An 18,391-nucleotide genomic window follows, 5' to 3' on the forward strand; every position below is an offset into this window, starting at 1 on the left:
AGAGGGTAGAGGGAGAGAGAGAGAGAGGGAGAGAGGTAGAGGGAGGGAGAGGGGGGAGAGTAGGGGGGAGGGAAAGAGGAGGGGTTTTTAAGGGGTCACAGGATACCATATGACCTCTTAGGAAACAATACGACCTCTAATGACACCTAAGGGGTCATATGGTGGGCTAATAAAATGATATATTAAATTTAAAGTTATGAATAGAACATCATACAACGAGACTCCAAGCGAACAAACAATGAGGCTTCACTAAAAAGCAAGTGTAAGAGCTTGACCTAACTGTAAGAGTACTACCTAAGTTCTAAAACATATGATGCTATTAAATTTGTAGGGTTATAAGACTGATCTCGATTGTGACTATAGGAATCACACACTTGATTTCTTTCATGGGTATGTACCGTTCCAAGTTGTTTGACAAGTGATGATCATCATATACTACCACTGCCATGCATACAACAAACTTTAATTTCTTTAGGTGACAAGCGTTGTGTAACAACATGGGAATTCTCACATACCCACCACTATCATTCTACAAGACATCATCTGTGTTACTCTCCCTCTTTCTCATCCTACCTGTTGTTTTCTTCTGAAAAACATATTGCAGGTACTCTGACTCATCATGTTGCTTTGTTGACACTATTTTCCACATCTTCTCTGCTCATTAAAAACACATTCGAGAAGAATATTGCTACAGGTTTCCTTGTTTGTCATGGTAATACACCCGTGGTTCAATTTCAAACCCTATTCCTCCTATTCAATATACACACAAAAATCCATCAGTCAATTTTTTTAGGAGAGGATACATGATAAAAATCAAAGAGGAAGTTGCAGACAAGAAATAAATTCACTTACTTCTATAGAAGTGCAGACACAGTTGCAGTGGGGTATGGAGGGAGAGAAGAAGAGAAAGAGGGATGGGGTATGGAGGAAGGGAGAAGGGGAGAAGGGGAGAGAGAGAGAGAGAGAGAGAGAGAGAGAGAGAGAGAGAGAGAATGCGTTTGAGAGGGAGAGACGATACACTTACATGTGTATATATATGTTTAATATATTATATATATACATATATTATATGTATATAAACATATTATATATACAATGTCATATTATACACATATTATATATTACATATATTATATGTATATACACATATTATATATTACATATATTATATGTATATACACATATTATACATAGAATATCATGTTATACAATAGCGCGTACACGTTGTTTATAGTAAAGGTAGTGCGTACGTGTTGTTTATAGGGAAACAAGCGTGTACGAGCTGCTTACACTATAAGTACCCTGTACGCGCTGCTTACACTATAAGTACCCTGTACGCGCTTTTTAAACCATAAGTACCTCGTACATGCTTTTGACTATTTAGGCTTGGAAATAGGCCTGGATGACAAAGCTACGAATTGGAAGTTTGATTTCCCTCCATTTCTCTCATTTTGACGTGTTTTATTTTATCAACTTGGTTTATCGACTTTGTCATCATCAAGTTTACACTTCATAAAGTGGGTATTTCTAAAATTGCCACCATATTTTCACCCATCTTCTGAGCTTTCTAACCATATAATTTGTTTTCAATTTGAACAACAATAACATATTATTATTGAATTTCTTTTATTAGTGTTTCCATAGTTCTCACAGACATAGGTGCACCATTTTTTTAATAACTTTTGATATACTTATCCAAATTCAAAAAACTTTATATATTATTGTAGTGCACTTGATTATTTACAATTTAAAAAAAAAAATTGTATTTTTGATTTGTTTAGTGCAACTTATGCTTCGCGCACGAATAGGTACCTAATTTTCAGGATGTGCTCAATTGGAAAAATCATAAAAAAAAAAAATACTCAACAAAAAATTACAAAAAAATACAAATCTTCTAGTGCTCACTCTTAGCTATCTTTTTGCCAAAGGATTTGTCAAAATACTAAATCTAACTATGACTTTTTTGATGCGCACTTCAGACACTATGTTGTGTTTTTTAGAAAAAAATCAGGGTCAGTTTTTCGTGCGCGAAGGATTTGACCCCCTTAATCTTATCCAATTTTGAAACGGTTTAGTAGTTTGGAAACTAGATTCAGAGTACTACAACATTTGTTCTTTGATTATCTTCATATCTTGAGTGGATGACTTTCAAATTTTGCCTCCAAGTTCAAGCTCACCTGATTTCAGAAAAAAAAAAAAGTGTCCACTTATACCCCCCTTTTTTACCACCATCTTTGTGCACTTACCCACGAGTTAAGTATGGTAAGGTAGTAGGTGCATGATGTTATTTTTTTGGAAAACCATATCTAATCATTTGACCCCTATATAATCACATAAACCCTATAAAGATATGGTAGGTTGTTGAAATGATAAACATTAGTTATGAATCATTAGGTAGCCTTGATGTTATTGTGGCCTTACAACCATGTATCTTAAGATATTTTAGTATGAGAGTGCACACAAGTAGCTTAGACTCTCATAGGGTTTGAATTGATAGATTTATGTATCATGAATGGGAGTAAGAGAATCACCTTAAGAAATGGGTAAAGGCGAAAAGCCCTTATTACCCCCTAATAAAAAATATTCAAGGAAAATATGTGAATGAAAGGAATGGAATATTGATGGAAAGACTTAAGAATGATGACCAAGGCTTGTGTCATGCGACTAGAAGAGTGATAAGAAGTATTGTTTAATTTATATATAAATATATAATAAATAGAGTTATGAGATGAATTCATAAAATAATCTATAAGTTCACTCCATAACTAAAAAAGAATTACAATTCTCGCTATGCAATATAAACTAGTCAAGTGCACAATCATGCAATGTACTTAGAAATTTAATGAAAATAGCATTCTCATTATAGGAATACATACATACAAGAAAACAATTCTTGGACGTAAGTTAGAATTTTTTATACTATAAAATGTTATTTATAATAGCAAATAGGAAACAAAATGCACTTTTGTATTCTCAAACAAAATATTATGGTGAACCCTAAAAGAAGAAGAAAACAAAGGAGAAGGTGATGTTTTGAAAGGGCTAGCATGGTATAAAGGGCTAATTCTAGCCTTAGTAGAAGTGGGAATGAAAGGCATATCAAGGTTAATTAAAACATAAGGGTGGCTGCTAAGAAAATAGACAAACATAGGATAATAAATCAAATCATCCATAAGAGTAGGAATGGGAAGAGGATTCATTTAAGCCAAATAAGTAAATCATGTGCTCAAGAATTTAAAGGTGGGTGCAGAGGAGTTAAAAATAGAAGCAGGTAAAATTTTATGTTATCATGAAGGGAAATAAAGGAAATGGTAGAAACCAATGGGAAATGCAAGAAGAAAAAAACATTGGATTGGTTGGGTGAAGGTGGCTCATAGCTTGTGAATCACAAGGTGTGGTAAATTGTAACCTAATCCCAGTGAAAAGAAAGGATGAAAGCTCGAGGAGTTTGGAAATGTGAAGAGGTTTGAATATGAAGAAAATTAAGAAACAACTTTTATTGTGGATTCTTAATAAGAGGACATGCAAGAAGAGGTTTTTTTGTGTACAAAAGCTTGCATATGTTTGAAGTGACGAATCTAGGAATGAGAATGCAAGAGAGATGCACTTGTTTTAGACATGAGGTATAAGAAAGAAGATGACATAGGAAGATGAAGTTGTGTTTCTTTGATTTTGTGTTAAAAGTGTGAATCATATTAGATAAGAATGGGTTAGTTTAGTTAAAGAGTTATGCCAAAAGTTTGCATTCACCTAAATATAATATAAAAAGTATTAAGTTTCCACAAGTATGTAATATTCTCTCTTTAATTATAATGTAGTTTTCTTTTTCTTTTAAAATTTAAAACCAATAAAAATAGCAATATTTAATTCAATAATCTAAACAACAAGAAATCTACAATATAGATGATGAAATTGTTTATCTTAGATAAAAGCACAAAGAAAGAACAATGGGAGAGAGATCATGTTTGGTTCAATGGTTGAAGCAGAACATAATGACAATAGAGGAGACGAGAGGGGGTTTTCAGTTGTCAGATTTGGATTTGAAGATGTTGCATTCAAGTATAGTATTGTTAGGGACACTGATGTGTGTAGTCGTGTCTAAGTTGATGAGGCCCCATTACTAATCTCATAGTTTTGTCCAAAGTTGTGTAGTCATGTCTAAATTTGTGTGTTGGTGTCTTATTTCATCGTTTAAAATTTTTGGGGCCAAAATTTCCAACTTATGAGTAAAGGGGTGTATACTACGTGTGTAAAGATCCTCATTTATTAAATAAATGATACAGATTAATAGTAAAAATCGAAACATACTTGAATGTATGAAACTTTACATCCATAAAATCAAAATATGAAAATAAAAACTCAACTCCTAAATATTTATAATACCCTAAGTGTGTTGCTCATAGATACTTTATTTATATTTGTGTGCCTAAAAAATGTTCCTTTCCATTAAAAACTCATTTTTTCTAAATATTCTATCAAGAATTCGTCACACAAACAAAACCATCTATTTAGCCACCTAAAAAGTAAACCATACCAAGAAGGAACTTAGAATTTGTTTTGAAAACTCAGATTTAAAAGTAACACACAACCCCATATGATTATGTCATGAGGACGAGAGCACAATGCACTAGTATCCAAATAAGTGAAGTAATTAGAAAGTGACCCAAATGACATAGTCTTGGTCTGATGTGGTAACTTTAGATTTTTAAATCCAAATAATAGACAAAATTCCTATTCTTCAAATTTGAAATGTATTAATGAAAAATAAAAAAAGATAATTTTAACATCTTTGTTTGATGTAATGTGATAACTCTAAATTTTTAAACTCAAATAATAGACAAACCCCTATTCTTCAAATTTGAATCCTACTAATGAAAAAGAAGAAAACAATTTTAAGGTCACAACAATGAAAGCGAATGAAAGAACCCAATAACTAACACTGAAATAGCAGAGTACCGCTAGCTTCACGTGGCGCTGACCGGAAGTTCAGGTTTTTCTTTTATTAATTTGTGCATATATCATCTTTTAGCTATTTAGTCTCGATATCACATTTTCCTGTGTGGCTCCGCAATGGAGGAGGGTTATCAAAATAATCGCGATGAACAACTGCACGTCCTAATGTTCCCGTGGTTAGCCCACGGTCACATCTCCGCTTACGCAGAGCTCTCCATCAGGCTTGCACAGCAAGGCACTAAAGTTTTCTTCTTTTCAACGCCGCTAAATATAGCGAAGATCAAACCCCTGTTTGAAAGCCGCCAGATCCCAAGTATTCAGCTATTGGAGCTACCGCTGCCAAAAGTAGCGGGGCTTCCGCCAGAGATAGAGAGCACTTCAGACCTCCCGATGCATTTGATCCCTCTGTTTACAGCAGCTGTTGATGGTTTAGAAGCCCCGATTGAAAAGCATTTGGCGGAGATTTGTCCGGACTGCGTGATCTTTGATTTTGTTCAGTGGTGGGCGGGGAGAGCCGCCACCAAAAATGGCGCAGCTTCTATCGCTTTCTCTACATTTGGCGCCGCTTTTATCAGCTGGGGTATGCATCCTGTTTGGCGGCAGTTCAGGAACGGACTTACGGCGGAGGATTTGGTGAAAGAGCCGAGAGATTACCCCTCGCGGTCGGTCACATTGAGGCTGTATGAAGCAGCGGGGGCTTTATTTGTCCACAGTGCCCCAGAACCGGGTGCTGTTAGTTTCCCCGAGCGCAGCTTGCGTGGCATAGATGCCTGTGACAGCGTGGCTGTCAAAACGTGCGCTGAGCTGGAGGGCAAGTATGTGGAGTACTTTGGGAAGGTGACTGGGAAACCAGTTGTTCCCCTTGGCCCTCTCTTGTCACTGCACGTGTCAGGAAGAATACCTGACTCAGATGAGATGACGTGGCTGGACAAACAGTCGCCGAGCTCTGTAGTCTACGTGTCGTTTGGAAGCCAGTGCTTTTTAAGCAGGGAACAGATTGCGGAGGTGGCATTGGGACTGGAGGCCAGCAGCCCTTCTTCCATGGTGATTCATTTTGAGTCCCAGAGGGCTTTGTAGAGAGGGTTGCGAAGAGGGGTGTGGTTGTTAAGAGGATAGGTTCCACATAGGGAGATACTAGCCCATCCTAGTATGGGAAGTTTTATGACTCACTGTGGTTGGAACTCTTTGATGGAAGGAATGAGTAATGGCTTGTCTTTTATAGTTTCACCCATGTAGTGTCGTTTGGGAGCCAATGCTTTTTAAGCAGGGAACAGATTGCGGAGGTGGCATTGGCACTGGAGGCCAGCTAGCAGCCCTTCTTGTGGGCCCTCCATGATGATTTATTTTGGGTCCCAGAGGGCTTTGTAGAGAGGGTTGCGAAGAGGGGTGTGGTTGTTAGAGGATGGGTTCCGCAGAGGGAGATACTAGCCCATCCTAGTATGGGAAGTTTTATGACTCACTATGGTTGGAACTCTTTGATGGAAGGAATGAGTAATGGCTTGTCTTTTATAGTTTCACCCATGCAGTGTCAAATTGCAAGGTTGGTTGTGGAGGAATTGAAGGTGGGTATTGAAGTTGGGCAAGGAAAGGATGGGGCTTTTCAAAGGGAGGAGATTTGTAATGCTGTGAGGATGGTTATTGGGGTTGAAGGGAAAGAGATTAGGGCCAAGGCAAGGGAAATTGGTCAAATGTTCAAGGATAAAATATTGAAGGATGGAGGATCTCAAGATGAATATATCACTAAATTTGTTAAGCACTTGCACCCCCTCAAGGCTAATGGGAGGCTTAAAAAAGGTAAGGAAATCCAACATTAAGTTTTTGCTACAATCAAAGGTTCTCTCTCTCTCTCTCTCTCTCTCTCTCTCTCTCTCTCTCTCTCTCTCTCTCTCTCTCTCTTTGCTACAATCAAAAGCTCTCTCTCCCTCCCTATCTCTCTCTCACAGAGTCATGGACCTCATCCCTATTTTTTAAGATAGTTAAATCCAAGCACCTTATGAACTTACTCAACAACATACTAAATTGACCTAAAGATATTTTTTATCACTAAGTTCTTAGTCAAAGTCATTGTTGGGATAGGACTCCAATATGCCCATTTTGATAAATAGTGTGTTTTAATTATGAGTTTTTGTTGTGGTAGGAACACTAATGCATTGCTTGCCTTCAATTTTTATATTAGTTTAGCTAATGTGCATATAGAATTAAAAAATCTAAGCAACAATCCTATAGTCTACGATTAATTTTCTTATTTTATACTTTCTAATATGTTATTTATCTCTCTCTTGATTGGTTCATATTGGGAATAATCAGTGTACAATCAAAGTATTATTGTTATTTTATAAGTTATATGTTCAATGCATTTAATTCTTTGGACCAAATTTCAACTTTGTTTGCATACCAAATTGAATGCTCAAGTTTCTATTATAGCTTTGTAAATCCCCAAGTCTACACAATTATCTTCTATAAGTGACATTTGAATCTTCCAGAGAATGTTTGATGAAATAGAATCGTTCCACATATCTTAAACATACTCTTTTCATATTTGGACACCATAGCAATGCCATGATTGGTTCAACCATTTTTTGGCCTATAGGGATATATAAATGGATGATCTGCATGCTAAAAACTAGTGGGTGTGGGTATGTTATCAAGTACATACCTTTATATATTTCATCCTTATTTGATATTGTATGATTGGATAATTTATTTGATTGAATAAAATTGATATTTTTGAACCACACACAAGAAAGGACGAGAGAGTTCAATAATTAAGCCACATAAGGAGGAACTTAATCATTATCAAATTTATTGATTCATTAGAAATAAACTAGTAGTTATAACTAAATGATGAGAGTTATGTTCTCAACTCAAAGATTTAAGGTTATGCTATGCATTATAAGATGTATGCTTCTAATGTATTGAATGTTAGCCTAGTTGAGTTTGTCTTCATCATTGAGTGTGAATTCTATGGAGAAAAGCTAAACATTAGACGCATTGATTCCCAACCTCTTAATGAGACCACCTTTGCTATGCTATCTACTTTTAAATGCTTATAGCCTTCTAAAATAACTTATTATTTACATTTAGAGATTGTTGGAAGAGAGGACATATATTTTTCTTCTAAGGAATCAAGTTAAGTTTTTAAATAACAACTCCATGAAGAGAGTAGTAATTGTTAAAAAACAACAATGCATATTTGATTCCGTAAATTACTAATGATTAAGTATCTAAAAGTTAAGTTTGTCATATTGTTGGATATGGTTAGACCCAAAAGGACCCTATATCTTCTAGAGTTTACAACCAAAAATGTTAGGATGTTGGTGCATAATAGTCCAAATGTAGTTGGCAAGTTTGGAGTCTTAGAACACATGCTTGATAGTTATAGTCTTGCTACAATTTGGGTATTTGAAAGCATTGGTGGAAATGAACCAAATTTGCTTGCCCATGGGATATTTGTGGTGAAGAAACTACCAAGAAACCATTTGCAATGGCACTTAGGCATATTAGCTTGATAATGTTAAAAGAAAAAGTAAGCTTTAACCACATTGAATTGTTGATCCTATATTTCCATTTTAAATGTAGACATTGTTTAAATTGTAGACTTTGAAAAGTAGTTCAGATGCATCTCAATGAGAATTGGTTTATCCCTTCTCCATGGCCATCTCTAGTCCTTGAAGAAGTTACAAGAAGTGAGTGGATATTTTGATAAGGAGAGTATGGTTAATTAGCTCCATAATCAATTCTCTATATTCATTGGACAAACTAAAATATGATTGAATTTGGTTCTAGTTTCTTCATTCAAGAGTGGGTAGATACCAAGTCAATGAATGTTTAGATTCCTTTTGTGCCCATTCATCCTTGCATAAAGAGAAAGAGGTTATATGTTAATTTAAACCTAACAATTTCACTAAATCGAAGAGGGGTAGTTGAGACTATGTTTGAGATTGATTGGAACCAATCTACTACTTTGATAGAGCTTACTATAGTTTCTAGATGCTATTGAGAGGAGGATACTTGATATGAGATTAAATTGTATGGATAAAAGAATCTCGATCTTATATATATGAAAATTCTTTTAGTAGACGTCAATGCAATATTTTATCTAAATAATAATTTCCAAGGCTCGTTGCTCTATATGACTTGGATTACCAATTAGCAATCAAACATATTCCCTATGTTCTATAGTCCATTAGGCTCAAGTTACTATTGTTTCTAGGTTGAATATAATGATACTGTGAGGAAAAAGGTAAATTTAAACATTTATTTCCATCCCATATATTCCATTTATTTTTTCTGACATCTTTGGGTAAGCTCTTCATGATAGGCTTAAGAGGAAATACAATAAAAGAGTAATAGATACAAGTGAATATGAAGGTAGTTTTATCTGCTTGTACTCTTCCACTAAGAGAGAGTAACATATTCCTCTACAATTGGATTTTTTATTTTTTTAAAATTCCACATGAACTAATTTCACATTTTTATAATGTATTATGCTTTCCTGGGTTGTAAACCAAATCAAAGTCAAACTTGGCCAAGTACTCTTCGCACCTAGCCTGCTTCAGAGTCAACTTAGCTTGCGTTTTGAAGTAGGTCAAACTCACATTGTCAGTCTTGACCACAAAGTGAGCTCCCCAAAAGTAGTGTCTCCATACCCTGAAGCAATGCACAATTGTTGCGACCACTTTCAAAAAGCCAAAGAAAGACTCTACGAAGCAAAGCTCGTGCCAAGCTGTAAAATCTTGGACAATACTTCCAGAAGGCGTTTCACGGACTCCATTGAGCATCTGAAGAATTTCGACTTTGGGCATGGTAGAATCTTGTGCAAGTGCGACATTCACCCTCTGTCTTTCTGAACATTCCCTAGCCTAGTGATCAGATCGCTCGCATATGAAACAATTCCTTTCTCCTTTTTCTCCTTCGGTGCAGGGCGATCCGACTTCTGAGTAGAAGTGTTCTGCTTCTTATCTATGTTAGACTTTCCCTTCTTGAAATAGGGCGCATAGGGAGTCTTGGGATGATGCGTCTGAGTTCCACAACCAGAATGCACTCCCATAGGCATCTCGCACTTTGGATCCTCTTCCTCTTCGCGATCAGACAGTTCTTCATCGGTGTGCAACATCTTGCAGGTCAACTAGAAAGAACATGCTACTTTCAAGCTCTGATACCAACTGTAAGGGGGCTGGGCTTTCAACCCGCCTTCGAAATGGACCTTGCGGCTCTACTCGCCCAGTGAGGTTACGAGGAGTGCACAATTCTGACTACGCTTCACAGTTTGCAACGCATAGAAAACATGGAGTTCACACTTTGCACAGTAAAATAAAGAATGCTACAGAATTCACAAAAACCTTCTTAAGATCCGACTTCTTACAAAATTAGAGCAGCACGCACAGAAAGAACAAGAACACAAAAGATCGAGGCAACAAGATGATTCTATTGACAAAATCCGACGGACAAAATTTTTAAAGCCATCATACAAGTAGTGCAGGTCGGCTTCGCCGAAAATGTCTCCATACACAGAAAATCCTATACAATATTCTACGCCCATGGCGGCATCAAGCCTTGCCTACTTTCCATGCAGCAAGTCACGCAACTTGAATTCCCAAGAAAACCCTCACTCAGGAAGTTCCCACCAAATTTTTCACAAAAGCACTCAACTCGCACTTAGGCATCCACAGTGCCACACTCAAAAATTCGCTCATAATTATAACTCAGAAAGAATAATAGATAGTGCTAAAGAATCACCTTCCTTTAAAGATTCCCACGAAGCTTGGAGAAGAAGACATCCTTCCGCATCATCCGCCTGCTTATCGGGATCATCAGACAGGTTAGGGGCACGACTGAGCACAAAAATCTCAGCATCCAATCGGAAGTCGGTTCCCAGCAGGCCGCCTGACAGGCAAAATGACCGTTTTTTCACTTTTGAACTGTATTTCACAGCTTAAAAAATTAGTAGAACGTATGCATTGACATGCTATTTTTTTCTAAAACCGTATAGATGACACTTCAAATTATAAATAAACCGTAAAAAAATATAATAGGTAATATATATATTAGTTTAGAATGTTTATTATAAAAATACAAATTTATTTAGAATATTTTGAAATAGAAAGATTTAGAATATGGAAGGATATAGTTGTTTCTAATTTTATAATATTTTAATATGAATTTTTACAATATATTCTATTTTTTTATATATGAATTTAGAAACTTAGTCAATTTTAAATTTTAAATATATTTAATAAGATTGTTATATAAACTTGTCATAATATATATAATTTTAAAATTTAATTGTTTATTATTACTAAATTAGTAATTATTAATTGATTATCATTAAATGTTAATATATAATATATATTAGAGTATTAATTTAGAAACTTACTTAGTAAATTTAAGATTTTTGCATATAGGACTAATTTATCATTATTTTCTCATTAAGATAATGATTTTCATTTCTTCCAAAGAAAGATGCATATTGATTTTCATTGCTTCAATCTTCTACTTTTATATTTTTTGACAGTTAATATTTTTCTTAAAACGTCAAATGAAAGGCATTAAAATGACTAAACCGTCATCAAAAATTCATATGACAGGTAGGGGTGACCGTCAAATTCCAGGCCTGGTTCCTAGCACTCATCCAACTCACTTGGTTGCACTAAAGGGGCCGTGTAGCATTAAATGGAACATTCCTTCGCAAAATCCGGATTGGTGTCACGACCAAGTTGGGTAAAGTATCTGAATGCTGAAATCGTGGCCATTGATCCACCTTCGTGTAAATTTTTCTCAAGCTTGGTCAGGACAGTGACTTCAGAATGATTCTGGGTCATTGCACTCCCAAAGATCCCCCTTAGGTGAGATCCGCCTGTATATGGTGAAAATGGACAACAATAATAACAATATTGAAAGGAGAAATGAATTCAACCACAAAACCCTAGCCTAACAACAACAAAGATCCACCATAACATATGAAGATTACCTAAGACAATGCAAATCAAACGAAATCACAAAGATTATAACATCACATGTCCAATAGGGTTTTGAATCTCCATTCTTCCTATCTCCATTGGTCTTGCTTGATGTATTTGCTCTCAGATTTTATGTGCACAAGAGCTCAACAAAGAACGGAATGTGGTTGCAAGTAGCATCATAGTGTAGTCAATTGCATAAAGATGATTCATTAGAATGCATAGAATGATTAGGGTTGATAATGAAGGAAGCATCCTCTTATATAGAAGACACTATATGAAATGGAGGGATAAGATTGAGAGGTGTAAAAGGAAGTCGACTATGATTAGAGGGTAGGTAAAAGGAGGTCGGCTATGATTAGAGGGTAGGTAAAAGAAATAATAAAATAATGAAAGGGGTAGGTAGTGTAGGAATTAAGAGATGAATGACATGTGTCATAGGTAGAAAAGGTTAATGAATTAATTAAATAAATAAAGATTTATTTAATTAATAGAAGAAGTGGGATCAATTAAATAAATAAGATATTTATTTAATTTAGGAAAAGGATAATTTAAATAAATAAATGTATTTATTTAAATGAGGAAATAAGGCTAGAAGAGGATAAATGAATTAATTAAATAAATAAAGATTTATTTAATTAATAGAAGAATTAAGCTTAGATAGACTGGACAATTTTGGGTGTCTACATTTTGCCCCTCTTTGAGACAATGCGACTTGTCGCATTGTTTCAAAGAAGATAAGATGACCTGATACAGAGTTGCCCCAAGATGGGAATGATATGCCCCTTCGAGAGATTGGATGAAAAAATGTTTGAAAAGATCACAAACAATCTCTCGATAAGAAAGACGGGATAGAATGGACTGACCAGATAAAGTGACAAAGTCACATGATAATGAAAACTGACTCAGGAAACGAGGGCTAGGGGTAGGGTAGTCTATAAGATAGACTACAGGGGAAATACATCCTCATTGTCATCTACACATTCACGAGAGCAGAGTGCAGAGCGAAAATAGAGCAGCAGCAGTCAGCAGCGATGGCCTTCATTCATAGATTCGACCGCGTTCGCCGATTTTAGAGGCCAGCAGAGGTAGGAGAGCTGGTAAGTATCGCCAAACCTCCTTGTACTTCAATGCATTTATTGTTGTCATTAATGCATGGTAGATAGGGCAATAAATGCGCTTAGACTAGGGTCCAAAAAATGTCCAAAAACGTCCAGGCACGTCTGCGTTGATGCTAGGTGCGTCTGCGTTGGTGCCAGGCGCGTCTATGTTTGTACCAGGCGCGTCTGTGCTTGAAACTGCGTCTGTGTCAAATGCGACCGTGTTTGTGATGTTTAGGCACATCTGTGCCAAGAAAGAACGTCTATGTCACCCAGACACGTATGTGCAGTCTTTAAGCGCGTTTATGTCAGGTAAGCGCGTTTGTGTTTAAAAATGTGAATTTGTGTCTTCTAGGTCAAATCGGTAGTTCTGTGATGAACATACGTTGTTGATTGGATAAGCTGCTAAGAGGATACACTCAAGCAGGTCCTCTAGGGAAAACTAGGATAGATCTAGGCACTTTGTGATGAACAGTGAGTACCAAGATAGAGTACTTTGTGATGAACAGGGAGTACTAATGTAAGCAGCACTTTGTGATGAACAGGGAGTGCAAAGATAGAGTAACACTTTGTGATAAACAGTGAGTGTCACACACGTAGTACTTTGTGATGAACAAGGAGTACTACTAGGATAGAAGCAACACTTTGTGATGAACAGTGAGTGCCACTATGATAGAATCCCATATGCATTTAGATAAAAAGTAACATTTTGTGATGAACAGTGAATGCCACTATGACTGACATGATTGATTTGCTTGACTGCATGAGTATTTGCCTATGCTGGAGTCACGAGAGAGATTCTCATCGACTCAGAGATTGCGACCTGAGCTAACCTTCGAGGATCGAGTGGTTATTGAGGCTATGGGTCTGAGACATGTGCTATATGTGCCTGAGTTTCGGGTGAACATGGGATTGTTGACTGCACTGGCGGAGAGATAGCTCTTTGAGACATGTACTTTTCATTTGCCGATGGGTGAGATGACAGTCACCCTTGAGGATGTATACCGGATCCTGCAGATACCGATCGATGGGGAGCTGATCCCATATGATCGAAATGGAGATAGGGAGGCCCTGAGACGAGTGTTCCAGGACCCAGGACTAGAGATGAGGGCTGGACATGTGGCGTGGGATACGATGACAGCCACAGGGCTAGCGTTACCAGCAGTGGTAGGAGGAGTGATCAGTGGGTTCCTATGTCCAGATAGGGCGACGCGGGGGTTGGCTATAGGCTGGGGAGGAGCACTGGAGACACTGGTGACACAGCACACCAGATATACTTGGGGACCGTGTGTGCTGGCACACCTCTACTATGAGCTGCATCAGTTCGTATATCATGGATTAGTGGGATTGGGCTACGGGGTGACATTGTTGCAGGTGTGGGCTTATGAGCATCTGCTAGTGATGAGGCCGATACACTTTAGAGGTAGAGGTCATGGACGCAGTTTTGTGCACTTGTATGACATGATCACATCGCAGCCACGGATTGGCAGGCTAGAGCATTGGCGGCAGGTGATAGATGATATTGATGTGGTCATATGGAGGCCATATCTGGGATGTGAGCAGTGGGAGGACGATGCAGTTGAGCTTCCTTACTCCTTCCGGAGCAGGTATCTGATTGGATAGACGCTCTATGTGCTGGAGAGGCAGCTAGTGGACAGGGTTGGCAGGCAGTTTGGCAAGATCTAGCAGATGCCACGGGGCTTAGGCATGTATGCACGGACTGTGAGAGATCAGGCGCAGTTTGGGCCCCTATTATCATATGATCAGGCTGTTACGCAGTTGGTAGAGATGATGCCACTACCTTGGGACATGTGGCCAGAGATTGAGGATGTCGACATGGATGTCAAGTACACCGCATACTGGGCGGAGCATCCATTCCCACGCCTGACGGATCCGGGAGAGCCATTGGATGGAGATGGGGGTGGGGATGATGATGATGGTGGAGGTGATGGGGGCAGAGGCCAATGGAGGAGGAGGGGAGCAGTTGGAGAGAGGAGGGTTGCACCACAGAGGGAGGGTGGAGAGGAGAGGCAGGCTCGGGTGGCGAGGGGTTGCGGTGGATTGCCGCTATAGGTACCAATAGCACAGGGTCCTAGACAGGTACAGGTACAGGGACAGGGACAGAGACAGGTATAGGTACCAGTACAGGCAGCAGTACAGGTACAGGGGTAGGCACAGGGGCAGGCACCCGTACAGGGGGAGCCACAGGCAGAGCCGGAGGGGGCGGATGAAGAGGAGGATGAGCTGATAGAGCTGAGGGAGATCTGCTAGGGACAAGCAGATGAGATCCAGGAGTTGGAGAGGGAGAGGGATAGGCTCAGGAGGAGGCTCAGAGATATTGAGCAGGAGCGGGATCAGGCTATTCAGCGCTATATAGAGGTTGAAACCGCACTGAGGGCTGGGAGACAGGCAGCAGAGGACACAGGGGCAGGATATGCTTATGTCCTACAGGCAGGGGAGGAGATTTTCTACTAGCGAGATCTTTATTATGGTGCAGTGCCAGCGGATCAGCGGGCGAGGAGCTTCCATAGACCGTCGCGTACAGCGATAGCTACAGGAGGGAGTCGGAGGAGACAGGCATCGAGTGGTGGGGTTATGGGTCCTCCACCACCACTAGATAGAGGAGACAGAGGGGATGATCCTGGGGCGAGTCCTTCAGGGGCTCAGATTCCATCGAGGCCAGGTGGCTCTGAGGAAGGGAGTTCATCATAGCCGTAGAGGGCTCCCTATGTATCAGTATTGTACCATTTTTGTATGATGATGTAGACACCTACGGGTGCTTTGTAGCCATATGATTTTTTTGACATCATTGTATCAAGACACTTTATGATTATATATATGAGATGATTCATCTTTGCGGCAGCTATATGCATGTGTACCTATATGATGAGATGTTTTTAGGTGATGTTTGTTTTATGTTTATGGATGCAAATATGTATATGATGCAATGCAATATATATTTTTTTTTGTTCTTTTATGTTTTATATGTGTATGCATGATGCAAATGTGAATGTATGTAATGCAGATGAATATCATAATGCAAATGTAAATTGTGCTAACAGATGTTGTGTGTAGGATGTGATGCAGTTGTGATATCTATATGTATGTATGAAATGCTTATATGTGGTAATGCCGGCGCAACTACATGAAATGCAAATGTTTTTAGTGTGTCATTATACTCAGTCGTGTGATAGCAGGCTACGCGGACTCAAGAAGGATGATGGACATCAATCAAGGAAGGGGGATGGAAGATAGAAGATATGAAAGTGAAAGGAGCTTCTTGTGCGTTATCATCATTGAGCTTTATTATGGCAAGTAGGTTATGACAATCGAGGCATATGTTCAACCCAGAAAGTCATTGTACCTGTTTGCATGGAGATAAGACAGTCTCAAACAAGGAATGCCCTAGTTCACACTAGACTCACAGTGTCCTCATATCCTTGGATAAGTCATAGCATTACTAAGAGACAATCCACATACAGCAAAAGAAAATAGGTGACGATACCCCATCCTCGCCTTTCTAGTCAAAGACATCCTGGAGATAGAATCTCTAGTCAGAGACATCCTGGAAAAGCTAAAAGACATGTCACCAAAAAGATAAAATCAAAAGAAAACCAAGCTTGACACCAACATCCACTGTAGTCCTCAAGTTTAGTGTCTCTTGTCACTTGTATAAGTCTTATTTGATTGTGGTCACAATGTTTACTTTCACAAAAAGGATAGATAGCACTAAACCATAATGTTGTCTGAGTCTATTGAAAGATTTGATTTGTTGAAGCCCATTGTTGCTGCTGTGTCTCATCTGAAACTGACTGAATCCATGAAACTGATACTTTATTGTGGAGAAGATGAAACTTTATTGCGGATCTGTGATGCAAATGTTTCTTTATTGCAGATTGTGCACGGATAGACTGAAGAAGGTTGGAAGAAACTGTACTCCTCGAAACATGTGATGTTCTTAGTTCCACACCCATCACTAGACGTAGGATTAGCCTTAGCCACAGATAGGATCTAATTTATTATGGATGGAAAGGGAGATGAAAAGGGAGGTTTATTATGAATGGCTAACCAATCTTGGGTAGATCAATAACAAGCCATGATGGGAATGGGTAAGTTTATTATGGATGAATTGGTCATGAGTGTGTGCAAAGTGAAAGGATGAAAGTGAACCCTGAAGGAGGGAGGAGCAATGTCTCTACGCATGGCACTGGTGACCCAGTTTTCACCATGGTACTTGCCCAGGGTGCCACCGAAGTGGTTTTCACCGTTGGACGAAATTATTTCTCTTTACTTTTTTCGATTTTTTCAATTTTTTTTTGTGTCACAAGGTGCCTGTTTGCCAGGTTTTCACCAAGTAACGATTTTTTTTTGTTTTATAATTTTTTTTATATGTTTGAATTAGGATATTCCAAAGAGCTATGTGTAGAACCTGCGAAGGTGCATGCTGTTGATAGGATCCTCCAAAGGTTCACCTTCTATAGTTGAGAGCTAATATGCACCAGATCCATATGCTGTTGTGATGATATAAGGACCAAGCCAATTTGGTTCGAACTTACCCTTCTTCTCTCTGTCTTGCTGATTTTTGGGGTTTTCTCTGAGAACCAAATCACCTACCTCAAATGTGCGAGGCTTGACCTTGTGATTGTAGCTGCGACTCATTCGTTGTTGGTAAGCCTTGAGATGATTAAAAGCAGTTTGTCTTCGTTCATCCAGTAGTTCCAGCTCTTGTAAGCGGGAGACCCTATAGTCTTCATCACTGATGACGTTTTGCAAAGAGACTCGTAAAGAGGGTAGCTCGACCTCAATAGGCAAGATAGCTTCAGCACCATAGACAAGTGAATAAGGTGTAGCTCCTGTAGGTGTGCGGACACTTGTGCGGTAAGCCCAAAGTGCAGGATTAAGTTGGATATGCCAATTACGGCCAACATCGTCGACTGTCTTCTTTAGGATTTTAAGGATTGTTTTATTAGATGCCTCAGCTTGACCATTACCTTGGGGATAATATGGTGTGGAGAAATGATGGGAAATATGGAAGCGGTCACAGAGTTCATGAACATCCTGATTTTTGAAGGGACGCCCGTTATCAGTGATAATGGAAACAGGAATACCGTATCGGCAAATGATATAGTTGAGGATGAATGTAGCAATTTGTTTTCCTATGACTTGTGTGAGAGGCACGGCTTCAATCCATTTTGTGATGTACTCTGTGGCAGTGATAATGAATTTATGACCATTGGAAGAAGGAGGGTGAATCTTGCCTATGAGATCGAGTCCCCACTGACAAAAGGGCCAAGTAGATGCAATTGGTTGAAGTTCTTGTGCTAGCGCATGTATGAGGTCTCCATGAATTTGACATTGCTTACACTTCTTGACAAACTG

General features: G+C 38.6%; 1 pseudogene; it reads left to right on the plus strand.

Moving 5' to 3' along the window:
- The first annotated feature begins 5,025 nt into the window (after positions 1 to 5,025).
- LOC131070174 (uncharacterized) overlaps positions 5,026 to 18,391 on the plus strand; it is a 61,723-nt pseudogene continuing 48,357 nt past the window's right edge.

This window comes from Cryptomeria japonica, chromosome 4 (assembly GCF_030272615.1).
Source record: "Cryptomeria japonica chromosome 4, Sugi_1.0, whole genome shotgun sequence".
NCBI lineage: Eukaryota > Viridiplantae > Streptophyta > Pinopsida > Cupressales > Cupressaceae > Cryptomeria > Cryptomeria japonica.